Source organism: Ambystoma mexicanum, chromosome 1q, assembly GCF_040938575.1.
Source record: "Ambystoma mexicanum isolate Mex_15411 chromosome 1q, UKY_AmexF1_1, whole genome shotgun sequence".
Taxonomy (NCBI): domain Eukaryota; kingdom Metazoa; phylum Chordata; class Amphibia; order Caudata; family Ambystomatidae; genus Ambystoma; species Ambystoma mexicanum.
In genome coordinates, this window is record NC_090922.1 from 228,236,135 (window position 1) to 228,248,434 (window position 12,300).

The 12,300-nt window shown below is 46.9% G+C and overlaps 1 long non-coding RNA gene across 1 annotated transcript in view; it reads right to left on the reverse strand.

Moving 5' to 3' along the window:
* LOC138526916 (uncharacterized) overlaps nucleotides 1–12,300 on the reverse strand; it is a 219,580-nt gene that overhangs the window by 47,506 nt on the left and 159,774 nt on the right. The gene's annotated exons all lie outside the window — the stretch shown is intronic.

A 12,300-nucleotide genomic window follows, 5' to 3' on the forward strand; every position in this document is an offset into this window, starting at 1 on the left:
GTTTGTAATTTCCTGTGATGTCATTGTTATGCTAAGTATTATTTTTGAAGCTTGAAAAATCCTACATCTTAGACTTTTTGGTCTCAGAATGTTGGCAAGTATGCCTGCACACGGGGGGCATGAAGGCTGCATGTGGCGGCCCACACTGAGGAAGCACTAGCAGCTCCTTCAACTTCAACGTGCCGCGCGTGTTAACTGTATGAATATCATATTTATCCAGTTAACAAGTGCAGCGTGTTAAATATGACGGTTGCTCGTTCGTTCCCTCTAATTAAATCCTCCTCCCCCAACACCCGATGCCGGCCCGGCCTCCACTGCAGCTTCCAGGGTGTCAGACAGGACATTTGGGTGGAGAGGCGGCACTTCACAGCTGTGCACAATCTTTTGCTTAGACCCACGGCGTGTGAAAAAGCAGCACAGGTTTGTGTGGTGAGAAACCGTGCCGCACAAACCCCCCTCTCGCCCCCTCTCGGCGCCATCAGCAGTTTATGCAGCTTTAAAGGTGCTAGACCAGAAATCCAGGGAAGTGTAACAATTTATCGCTTGCAAATTAATTAACAAGTGGGACGAATAAAGGGGTTTACTGGCTTTTCCTGAATTTTAAACATTGACTACACAGGCAGAGTTACATCACTGTGGCACCCCTGCACGAAAACACACCTGCCTGGGGCCACTTTGATTTGATTTACCTTGCTTTAGTGTGAGTTCTCTTCTCAGGACCCCAGTCAAGTCGGCGGAGTCACACTTCTATCATGCTGCCAGTAGTCAGGAGCACGCGTCGCTGTCTGGCTAGTGGCTTCTGAGGCTGCGCACTCGCAGGGGCATGTGCAGAATGCCGGCCTGGGCACGTGACGCTCCAAATATGCAGGCGGCAGTTGCGGGAGAGAGAACGCATGAGCGAGCTGCACAGCAGGCAGCAGAGTTAAGAACCTTGTTTGTTAACCATTACCAATACCCGGGCCGCATCGTTGCTGCTGACCGTCTGAACTCAGTGGCGTAAGACAAAATGTGAGGGCCCCCCTGCGAGCCATGCTGAGGGGGCCCCCCATCTTGGCAACAAATCACGTGTCGTGCTACACTCTGGGCCGGCCTAGATTATCACGTTTGCACAATGTGCACAAACCTGCTGCTGAAGGGGTATGCCGCACACTGTACTAGGAGAAATATATAAATATGTGTTTTATTGCAATATATAGCACACTTTCTGAGAAAAATTGGCTAAAATGTCAGTGTTTGCAATTGGTTTGTAGGGTAATGCCAATCCAATACATGCAAGCCACCCACAGTGCACTTTGCTATTACAAATTCCATGCCACATTGAAAACATGGCTGCACAATGTAGACCAGTGTAGACACATAATAACATTACAGTAAAGCATGCCAGGCCACATTTAGACAAACCTAGACTGGTTGCACCAAAATGCCAGTCGAAACAATAACACAGCCGAACTCTTTAAAATCTGCAAGGAACTGGTCAATCCTGTTGCGGACTCCACCCTCCTGTTCCCTCCCAGGCCCTCTGTATGGCACTATCCTCTCACGTCTTTGCTAAAACCCAGGACATGCTGTCCTCTATCTCCTCTTCCTCTCCCTCTTCCTCTCTCTGCCCCCCTTTGGCCATCTCTACCTCTGCTCCACCTTTCTCCTCTCTCTCTCTGACAACACATGACAAGGTTTCTAGACAGGTCCGATCTATGAAAGTGTCGTCCAAACAGGTGCTCCCCTGCTCCTCTACAACCATCAAGGACCATATTGACACCCTCACTCCAGCCTTGGCCGATTTCTGAAACCACTCTTTCACCACTGGAACGCTCCCCTCTCCCGTTAAGCACTCCCTTATGCACCCACTCCTCAAGAAGCTGTCTGCCGATCCTATCTGCCCGGCAAACTATTGCCCAATCTCCATCACCCCTTTCCTGGACAAACTCTTGGAAAAGCTGGCCATTTCCCAGCTTACTCTCCACAATGAATCTGTTGGTTGTCTCCATGACCACGAGTCTGGCTTTAGAGCTGCCAGAGGCACAGAAACTGCTCTGCTGAACACCCGTGAAGATCTGCTCTCTAACCTTCATTCCAGCATTCCTTCTGTCCTAATCCTCCTGGATCGTTCCTCTACTTTTGACACAGTCAACCACGCCATCCTGATCAATCAACTACGTGAGAATCTGGCCATCATGGATCAGGCCCTGGAGTGGCCGACCTCCTCCCTCATGGACTGCCCCTCCAGGTCCAACTTGGTCCCTTTCTATCTGCCACCTCTCTCTCTACCTGTGGCGTTCCCCAGGGCTCTATCCTCTCACACAGGTTTTTCAACCTATACTTGGCCCCATTAATCTCTACCTTCTCCTGTAACTTTCAGTGTTATGTGGTTGACACTCAGCTTTCCTTCAGGCTCCTCTCCTCTCTCGCTCATTCCTGACTGTCTATCCGCGATTCAGGATTGGTGCGCCTCCAACGATCTCTACCTTAATGCCAGCAAGACGGAGATCATTCTCATTGGGATCACTGCCCCTGCTTTCCCTCTCTCACTCTGACTGCCCACCTTGGGCCCTCTTCCTTCACCTTCCTTCGACGCAAAAAACCTCTCTCTTTCCCTTTTTCAGTTTCCCCCAGATGCTCCCTGTCTCCAGAGCCCTGTTTTGCAGTAGGCTGGCCTACTGCAACAACCTCTTTCTCAATCTGCCTTCCTCTACTCTCCACCCTCTGCAACTAATCCAGAACAGGACCGAGAGACAGCCCTGAAATCTCTCCACTGGCTCCTGGTGGCTGCAACAATCAAGTTCAAGACTGTTTGCATTGCCCACAAGGCTTTCTGGAGCCGGGACCCACACTACATCCAACACTTTCTTCCAAAATACCTTCCTTCTCGAGCCCTTCCCCCTGATAGCTCCAACTCTCTAAGGGTTAGACGCTTCTCGAGGCAGAGAGTGGGGGTTAGATCTCTCTCCTTTGCAGGACCCTCCCTCTGGAATGGCCTCCCTGTCCCTCAAACTTGAGCGGACCACCTGAAGTTCCGGAAGCAGCTCAAAACTTTCCTCTTCTCCTCTGCTTTCTTTCTCTCTCCCCCTCCCCTGCTGACCTACCTGTCGGCTGTACCAACTGGTTCTTGGCTGCCCTCAGAGGTCTCACCTAGTCCAGGCTCTTTCTTGATCAGTCACCCTTGCACTGCCTCCAGGTCTACCACACACAAAGGGACTGTAACTGTAACCCTACAGTCCCTTGTTCTCCTTGCACTACCCAGAGCCGCGCTGCCCTGGATGCACCACTCAGAGCATTACTGCCCTCTTTTCCACTCCCCTCTTCCTTGCACTCCCTCTCCCATTTGTCATTCTCGCACTTGCACGATCTGAATGACACAAGGCCTGGTAAGATTGTTTTTGTCTTGTTTTCCCTCTATCTTCCCTCCCTTGTCTTGTCGTGCCTAGAAACACTTGTGTACAAGCCTCTTATAAATGACTTATATCATATCATTTTATTACAGATGTCCAGAAAAATATACAATGCCACATTAAGAAACAGCTAGACTGGAAGCACCCAAATGCCAGTCTAGCCAGGTAATTACACTTAGAAGGTCTGCTTTATCAGAAATGTGCAGTTAAAAAATAAATCATACCAAACTGAGGAATGACTAGACTGGCTGCACCAAAATGCCTCTCTAGGCACTAATACCACATATCATGCCTGCTTAGCCTGGACATGGACAACCATTATGATTTATCGCACAATCCCGACCCCCACACATCCCCTCTCTCTCCTACCTCCTACCACATCCTCCAAAATCAGTTCATTGGCCCAGAATTACCTTCACGTCCCTCTTCCTTGTCTCAGAGCTTACATATGAGGCTCCTTGCCTCATAGGTAAGTATTGGGATGAGGAAGAGTGGGACTAGGAGTAATGAAGATTACCGGTAGCTAAATCAGGCATTACCTCCATGTACCTCTACCTCATCCCAGTACTTGTGTATGAGGCAGAATGCCTCATACACAAGTACAGGGAAGAGGAAGAATAGGGCTAGGAGTAATGACGATTACCAAAAAGTAATCCAGGCATTAAAGACAAGTAGTGGCATAACAGCATTGAGTTGACTGGGCTTCAGCACCCCCCGCCCCCTAAGATTTTGGGCTATGTTCACTCAACCTAGCTGACCTTCAGAGCAGTTGCCGGACAGAAATGGACACAGATGTTAAACGGCACCTGGGTTTCGCTGTTAACAAGGGCCTAGCAATTACTAACGTAAAGCATTTCACTGTTACTACCTGCATTCAAATGCCACATGTTTTAGGCAATTGAAATCGTGATGTGGGCTGTTTAGTAGTTACATGTCAGGGGAGTAATTGGAAGAGTAGAGAGGGGACAGGAGACCGCTCACTCTCACAGCAGTCCATAAATGGGTGCTTTCAGACTTAAAGGAGAGAGTTAACTGCGTGTAACATTGAAGCTGCACTAGAATAGTCTCATTAACATACGTAAAGAAGTTAGATGCCCCCACACAAATAAGTTTGCCCCTCCCCCACCGCCCGTCAAGTTAGCACCTCTCCCAACATTTGAAGGATTAGCCCCCCCCGAAATAGAGGTTTTGTTGGACCCCTGAACACAAGCACACACACCATTCACCATATACACATACCAACACCCAGCCATCCATACATTTAAGTGTGCATCCTTTCACCATACAGGCACACCCAGGCAGCCATCCATACATTTAAGTGTGCACCCTATCACCATACACCCACCCAGGCAGCCACCTACACATTTAATTGTACACCCTTTCATAATACACTCAGACATGCACACGTTTAGGGTTGAGGGGAGCCCTATTACTTCAAAAAGAAATTGTTTCTTTTTGAAGTCACTCTGACTTCATAAATAAATTAGTTCCATTAAGGACCGATCCCTAACGGAAATAATTTCTTTATGAAGGCAGAGTGCCTTCAAAAAGAAACTATTTCTTTTTGAAGTCCCTCACCCCATGACATGGAGGCCTCCAGCCTGGCGTCTTCCATGTCATGGGGTGGGGAGAGGCCACGGACTTCAAAAAGAAAGTTTCTTTTTGTAATCACATTGTCTTCATAAAGAAACTATTTCTGTTACAGAAATAATTTCTTTATGAATGCAGAGTGACTACAAAAGGAAACATTAAAAAAAAATCATTTTTCTCCAGGGGGTGCATCTCCCAGGACGTGCTAGCGGGGCCCCCCGCACTGCGGGGGCTGCAGGGGCCCCTGTTACGCCAGTGTCTGAATTGCATGCAAACTTCAGAGTCTGAAGTTTGCACGCATCACTGCACAGGGACACGCTGCAGACACACTAACTGATGCAGCACAGAGACACACAAACTGGGGGGATAAATGTCATTGTATCCCCCACTTAAAAGTGTGGGGGGATCTGTCCCCGCTATTCCCCCCATATCCTACGCCCTTGCTTACCATGGCATCCCTAAACCTTGTCACAGTCCCTCATTACTCTTACATCCCTCATCCTTGTCAAAGTTCCTTATTTCCCTTACCTTGGCATCCCTTATCCTCGTCACAGTCCCACATTGCTCTAGCACCCCTCATCCTCCTCACAGTCCCTAATAAACCCTGGTATCCCTCCTCCCTGTCACAATCCCACATTACTCAGATATCCCTCATCCTTGTCACATTCCATCATCGTCCTGGCCGTAGCATCCCACATGCTTGCAAAGCCCCTGACTACACCTGGCCTCCCTCGTCCTTGTCACAGTCTCTCATTACCCCCAGAATCTCTCATCCTCGTCAGTCCCTTATTAACCATACATTAACCATACATATACTAACCGGAATGCCATCTGGTGACGATGTGAAAGCTATATCTTTTATTTTTATTAAAATACAAATGTGGGTAATTCTGTTTCTGAAAGGAAAGCCTGCTAATCGGACTCCCTTTCAAAAGCTCCATGCCAAAACCCTAGTGCATACATGTTCCCTTATAGCAACAGTGTCCTGACAACTGCAGCCCCTACTGTTCAGTGACACAGGGCAGGTTGAAATGTCTCATGTGCATTCCTGAGACCTGTTGTGACCCAAAGTCACTGCAGCCAAAGGTGTCATTTAAACCTCTGCAACTCTGATTCCAAATGTAATAATTGTTGTCTTAACTGTCTGGTGGAAGGGCAATTTATAAGAATAAATCATATCTAGTTATGTAATGTTGACTGATAAGAATACGCAATTATTAAAGCCACACCAATCAATATCATACCACTACTGAGAGTATAGCCTATCCTCTGCCCCTGGTACCACAAGAGGCAAAGGAGGTTTACCCATTTGACTTTGCCTGTTTTACCTTTATGATTGGAATCCCTGCTGGTTAAGTGGTAGTGTGGGGCTGAATTAGGGGTTTAGCCACTACTCATCCTAGTACTCATACATAGCAGTAGTCACTTTGTCACACCCCAGCATCCCCCATCCTCATCCCATTCCTTCATCACGGTGCAACCCTTGTTTTCATCTCTCATTACCCTCACATCCCTCTCCTTGTCACATTCCCCCATTATACTCACCCCACCATCCCTCCTCCTCTGCATAGCACATTATTACCTTTACACCAGTATCTCTCCTCCTAGTCACAGTACCTCATTAACCTTACCCCAGCATAGCCCATCTTTGTCAGGGTCCCTCATTTCCTCACAACCCTCATTCTCTTCACAGTACCTCATCATAATCCCTGCATACCTTATCCTCGTCACTGTCCCTCATTAACCCTGGCATCCCTCATTCTCATCAGTCCCTCATCCCTTATCCCCCACAACCGTTATCGTTGTCAATGTCCTGCATTACTACAACCCTCCCCCTCATCACTTTCCCTCATTAATCCTGCATCCCTCATCCTCGTTACAGTCCCTCATTACCAGTTCCATGTGCATCCTTGTGTAGGGGAGACATGGTATCACAAGTATGACACTGACACAATGGGTACAATTTGTAAAACCTTTATTGAAATTGTTGGGGTTGGGGAAACTCCTAACCTGCCCGATATCTAAGATGGGAGTAGTCTCAACCATCAAATAATAAATAACACAATCCTAGTGGAGTCTATCAAATCAAAATGGCATATGATGCGAACAAAAACCTAATGCCTGCCCTATCTCTTGTACAAAAAGTGTAAAAAGGAGAAATGTATGCAAAAGGAAAAATCGGCGTTCAAATGATAACGTGGCTGAGCCAGCTATCCTCCCCACATTATGCCTCACAGAGTAAGGTGATCTTGTAGGCAGGATGACACACCCTGGCTTGGTTTCTAACACAATAAACAGTTCAAAATCATGGATCGAGGGCCACCTGACTTTCCAGGTAAAAGTCTCTTTCTCTGACTTGCAAAATGTTTCAACCAAGACGTTCACAAAGATCCCCCTGTGCCGGGCTGAGCCCTTTCACCACACAGTTTTCATAGGTCCTCTTCATTTGGGCTCACACCTCTCACAATAAATTTCAACACAAATTTGAAAGGGGCTCGCTTCCCCAAGCTTATTATATTTCGTGTCTCCCTCAGTTGGGCTCAGACCACTTTCGGATGTTGAAGTCTTTCGAATGTGCATGGCTTTCTTTACAGACCACTGCAGGACCACTTCAACTCAAAGCTCACTGTTTTACTTTCACTTTTCCCTTCCCTAGGAAGTAATCTTCTTTATTTCACGTTTTCGCTTCATTCTCTTTCTCACATTAAAACAAGTGCCTTTCACAGAGACTTTCGAGTGGGCTACTTCCTTTCACCGGACCATTCCGTTACTTATTATCGCTGATTTCACAGCTGTCCTTTACATCAAAGTTCACTCACAGGTCTGCCTTTCTTTGCATCTCATCCACACGTGTACTGCCTTCACTTGTTTCTAGTCCAAACTTTAACACACCGGTCTCTCAGGTCACTTGCCAACTCACCGTCTTTGTGCGTCTTTTCCTGGGTTTTGCCATTCCTAATTCACGAGTCAAGGTTAGTACCACAGGCTTGGCCTCACCTCCCCAACTCTGCGGTTCACCCAGGAGGGTCACTGGTGTCCTTGAATCACAATGCAGTCTTAACTTGTGGGATCTGGCCTTCTCCACGTGTTTTTCGCAGCATATCAGAGGCAACAACCTCCAGTAGGGAACCTTTGGGGTTTTCTACCCGCAGCTCTCGTCCCTTGGTCCGTCGCTCTGCTCCAGTAGGTTTGCCTTTGCCCCAGAAGTTCACCTCATACTCGTGTTCCGCCTTGCTCAAGTGTGTCTTTAGGTGTTGCCTTTTATTCGTGGAATGAGAGCTAATTGGTATCAGGTGTATGCACTTGAAGTCAAGTGCCCGACTTCCCCTGACCCGAATAACTGGACATGTCCAGTATGATGTATGAGAGTTAGACTTGTTACACTCAATCACCCTCTTACTCTCTTACTCGGCCCAGTGTTTGTGTAAAAGGGTGGGGGAGTTGGGATGTCGCAGTATCCTAATAAATAGAATGGGGTAGATGAACATAAAAGGGGGGGAATACTACATCTCACCATCGGCTGCCTCACTCCCAGTGATCCTCACGCACTGGTCCACCCCCAGGGTCTGGATCCCAAGGAGATGGCCGTGCCCTGGCCACCTGAGAGAGAGATCCCCGGGGCCTAGCGGGTGAGACACCCTCTGGTTTCTGACACTTGTCTGGGTTCCTCGTTATCAATACAGCATACATCATGTCCCTCATTACCATTATTGTGTAAATCCATGTCCCAGTCCCTTATTAACTCATTGCTCTTCACCTAGTTTGTTACTACAGCACCCATCCTTATCACAATCCCTCCTTATTGCACGCAGATAGATAGATAAGGCCCATAGATGGATCGATTAGATTTTTGCTATGAAGTGGTTTGTGGTTTAAAACAGTTTTGAAAATCATATTACTCTAGATCTTAGGTTGTATAAAACAAGAATTTATAGTTTTTACATGCGCAGAATGCTCGTAATGTGCAATATGAGAAACCAGCATATATATAAGCAGACAACCCAATATGTGATATTACAAACAAATATAAGGAAACGAATATGCAGAACACTAGTAATGTGGAATATTAAAATCAAGGAAAAGCATATGATAGATAAATAGCAAGATGACGGGTTCAAAGATATATTGCTACTGTTATGAAACACATTGGTCATGTGATTAATACTGCTAAGAACACCCCCTCCCACTCAGACACATTACATGAAGATAATGGATTAACTGTGGCTTCAAAGCTCTTCAATGGTACCTAGGTCTAAACGTGAGTGGGTCATGTCTCAACTTGTATGCAGTCAGCACAAAAACATTACTTCAAAGCAAAAAGGTGGTAAGAAAATCTTTCCTTTTAATGAAAAAAGAAAATGAAAAATTAATTAAAAGCTAACATTGTTTGATGCAAGATTGCTTGGTCGGAGCCAAATTATTTGTAATTGACACTGAAATAGAACAGAAGCCATCGAAGGAATTTGACGACCACTAAAGCCACACACAAAGAAGAGTGGGGGACACTTTTTTACGGACAAGGCATAGAGAATGACTCTTTCCCTTACAGTACCCTTTACACATTCTACGTTAAAACCAAGAAACCGAAATGGACAATATACTATTTAAACCTTTTCCCAGCATGTAACTCAAACTTCCTGTAGAAAGGCATGCACAAAGTGTGCAGTAGTTGTCTACCGAGGAGTCACAGCAAAGTTCGGTGGCAGGCGTGACAAAAATGTAAACCTAAAACATTTAGCACCATCAAAAGCAAAGGGCAGAATATGCAGTCCATTCCGAATTGGTGCAGGGCGAATCCAGCGCTCAGATGCCAGAACTTGAGTTTGGGGTTTTAAAATCGATCTCGAACAGCCACATGATAAGATGTCAGCAGTCAAAGCTGCCCACAGGTCCAATGACTGCTTGACAAAACTAGTTATGGAGAAGTCCCCTGGCGACTGAGTCTGAACACACACTTAAAACTAAACACAAATATCAACACAATGGAAGTCAATCCAAAAGCATCGAAGGGTCAGGGTCGATCATAAACTCCAGGAACCAGAACACAACCAGACGTCGACCACAGTTTGTGCTGATGCTGGGTAAACAGAAACACCCCTCACATCCAACACACAAACATAGGGACACCATAAGTGAGTTGCAAAGAAGAACATGTCTACATCCACCCTGCAGTCACATACCGAGAATGGCACTTACACTGAAGGTGGCCATCAGAAACCTCCTTTTGGCCAATGTCTCTTCCGTGTGGTGTGGGTATGTTGGCCATACGGGCCTCAAATGCCAGTGCCTCAATTCATACCATTCACCGGGTGTTACCTGAATCCCACTGGCAGAGGCGTTGCTGGGGGGGGGGGTCTGAGGGGCCTATAGCCCCGGGTCTTTTGGTTGTAGCCCCGGATAAAAGCTCAGGAGCTACAATGAAAAGGCTATCTATCCCCCAGTCCCAACATTCCTGTCATTGGCCTAGCCCCAGATCTTTTCCAGACCTAACAACACGACTGCTCACTGCCATTCCAGGCTTTGGGGAGAGCTGGACCATTATTTTTGGTCTAAACTAGTTGTAGACTCTCAGAGATTTTATGCTCATGACTCACTTGATGGTAAGTCCAGTGAGTAGGTGGGTCAGTAGATGCAGCTTGCAACAAGAGCTAGAAAGAGGTCCTTCGGATCCACCTAGACATTTTGCTGGTTTATCTTGCCCTAACTCTCCAAACTTGTAACAATCTCCCTGATCACAACCTGTATTTCCCTGGGCCAATGGGATCTGACAGAGCATGCCTGCTCTAACTAGCTAGGTGTTGATTCAATCTCTTCTCGCAATCCATTTTCTCACAACCTGATGTTCCTATCTCAGCTCTCTTTTCCCCCTATTCTCCTCTATACTACTTTTAGTTCCCCTGCCACTACCATGTGGTGTTCTCCCTTCACCCTCTTCAATGTCTGCCTCTCCCCATGATGTGACCTCCTGCATGTTACTGCCAGTCTCTGGTGTTGACACCTCCTCCTCCTCCTTCTTCTCCATGTTTCTCACAGCATCCTTCTACCCCCTGGCTACTACCACCACCTCCTCTTGACTGCCACTCTCGTGACCTGACGTTATCTTCTCCTCCTGTCACTAGCCTTCTTCTGATGTTCCCACCTTCTCTTCTGCTCCCTTAATTCTCAACACCTTCTCTCTTCCTCAGTTATTACCTTCTCTCTGGTTACCAACTCTTCCTGCCCACTCTCACCCTCTTGTGTTACCACCTCTTCCTTCACCTTCTTAACTACATCCTCTCCTCTTGGCTATGACCGCCTCCTCTCACACTCTAATGTTACTGCCATATCAGTGATACTGTTACTTCTCACTGTCTCCCCTGCTCTCCACTGCTGTCACCTCTCCACTCTCTTCTGCCGCTCTAACCTCTGCTTCTTCTGCTGCTTTCTAGTCTAAAACCTTCTCCGTACACACGCCTCCTGTTTCTACAACTCACACTGCCTAACTGGAGCTATGGGCTTTTATAGTCTACTGCCTCCTCCCTATTGGTGGGGCTTCTAGTGAGGTCTTTCAGCATGGCTGGTAATTTAGTAAGGGATGTGATTGGCTTTCCTCCCCATATGCTCCAGAGGCAGCCTTGGACTCAAGGGGTTGGGCCAAGTTTATATTTGGCCTCTCTGTTATTTTGGAATTTAATCTTTCTCTCCTGACCCTTCCTAGGGCTAATTGTACTGAGCGCTCTGATATTTTCAGTGTGCAATTTACTGGCTGGGATCCTCTTGGTAAGCTTGTGGAATATTTTTTTTTCATTGAGCATGAGGGAAACAAGCACCATTGTATTCCTGACGGGAGAATCTCTTGCTGCACAAGTCTTCTGAAACTCTTCTTCCCACGCTGAACTCTCAGTGTACATAAAGTCATGAACTCACAACATTGAATCCGTGGTTCAGCGAAGTTCATTGCGGGTCTCACAAACTCCCATAGAAGAGCTTGCTGATGTACCAAGGAAAGTTGTAACCATAATTACACACTTGCTACCATGGATGAGTGCAGATAATCCCTTCCACTTAAAGGGAAAGCTTCCTTTTCTAATGTTATTAGTTTGAGTATGCTCAGTGAGAGCTTCAGGCTCTCTCAGTTGCAGACGGGGTGTACTAAAGTTATACTTCAGGGGTCTCAAAAGAGGTTTGGGTAGGGCCAAAACAGTCAAGACTAGGTTTGCCTATCAGGCCAGTGGGTGGTGAATCTCCAGACAGGACTGAGGTGTGAACCTGCGATTGTCTCCTGTCAGGTGAAGGGGACCAAGGAGGGGTGACCTGGGACATGCACCATCCCCATCCCCAA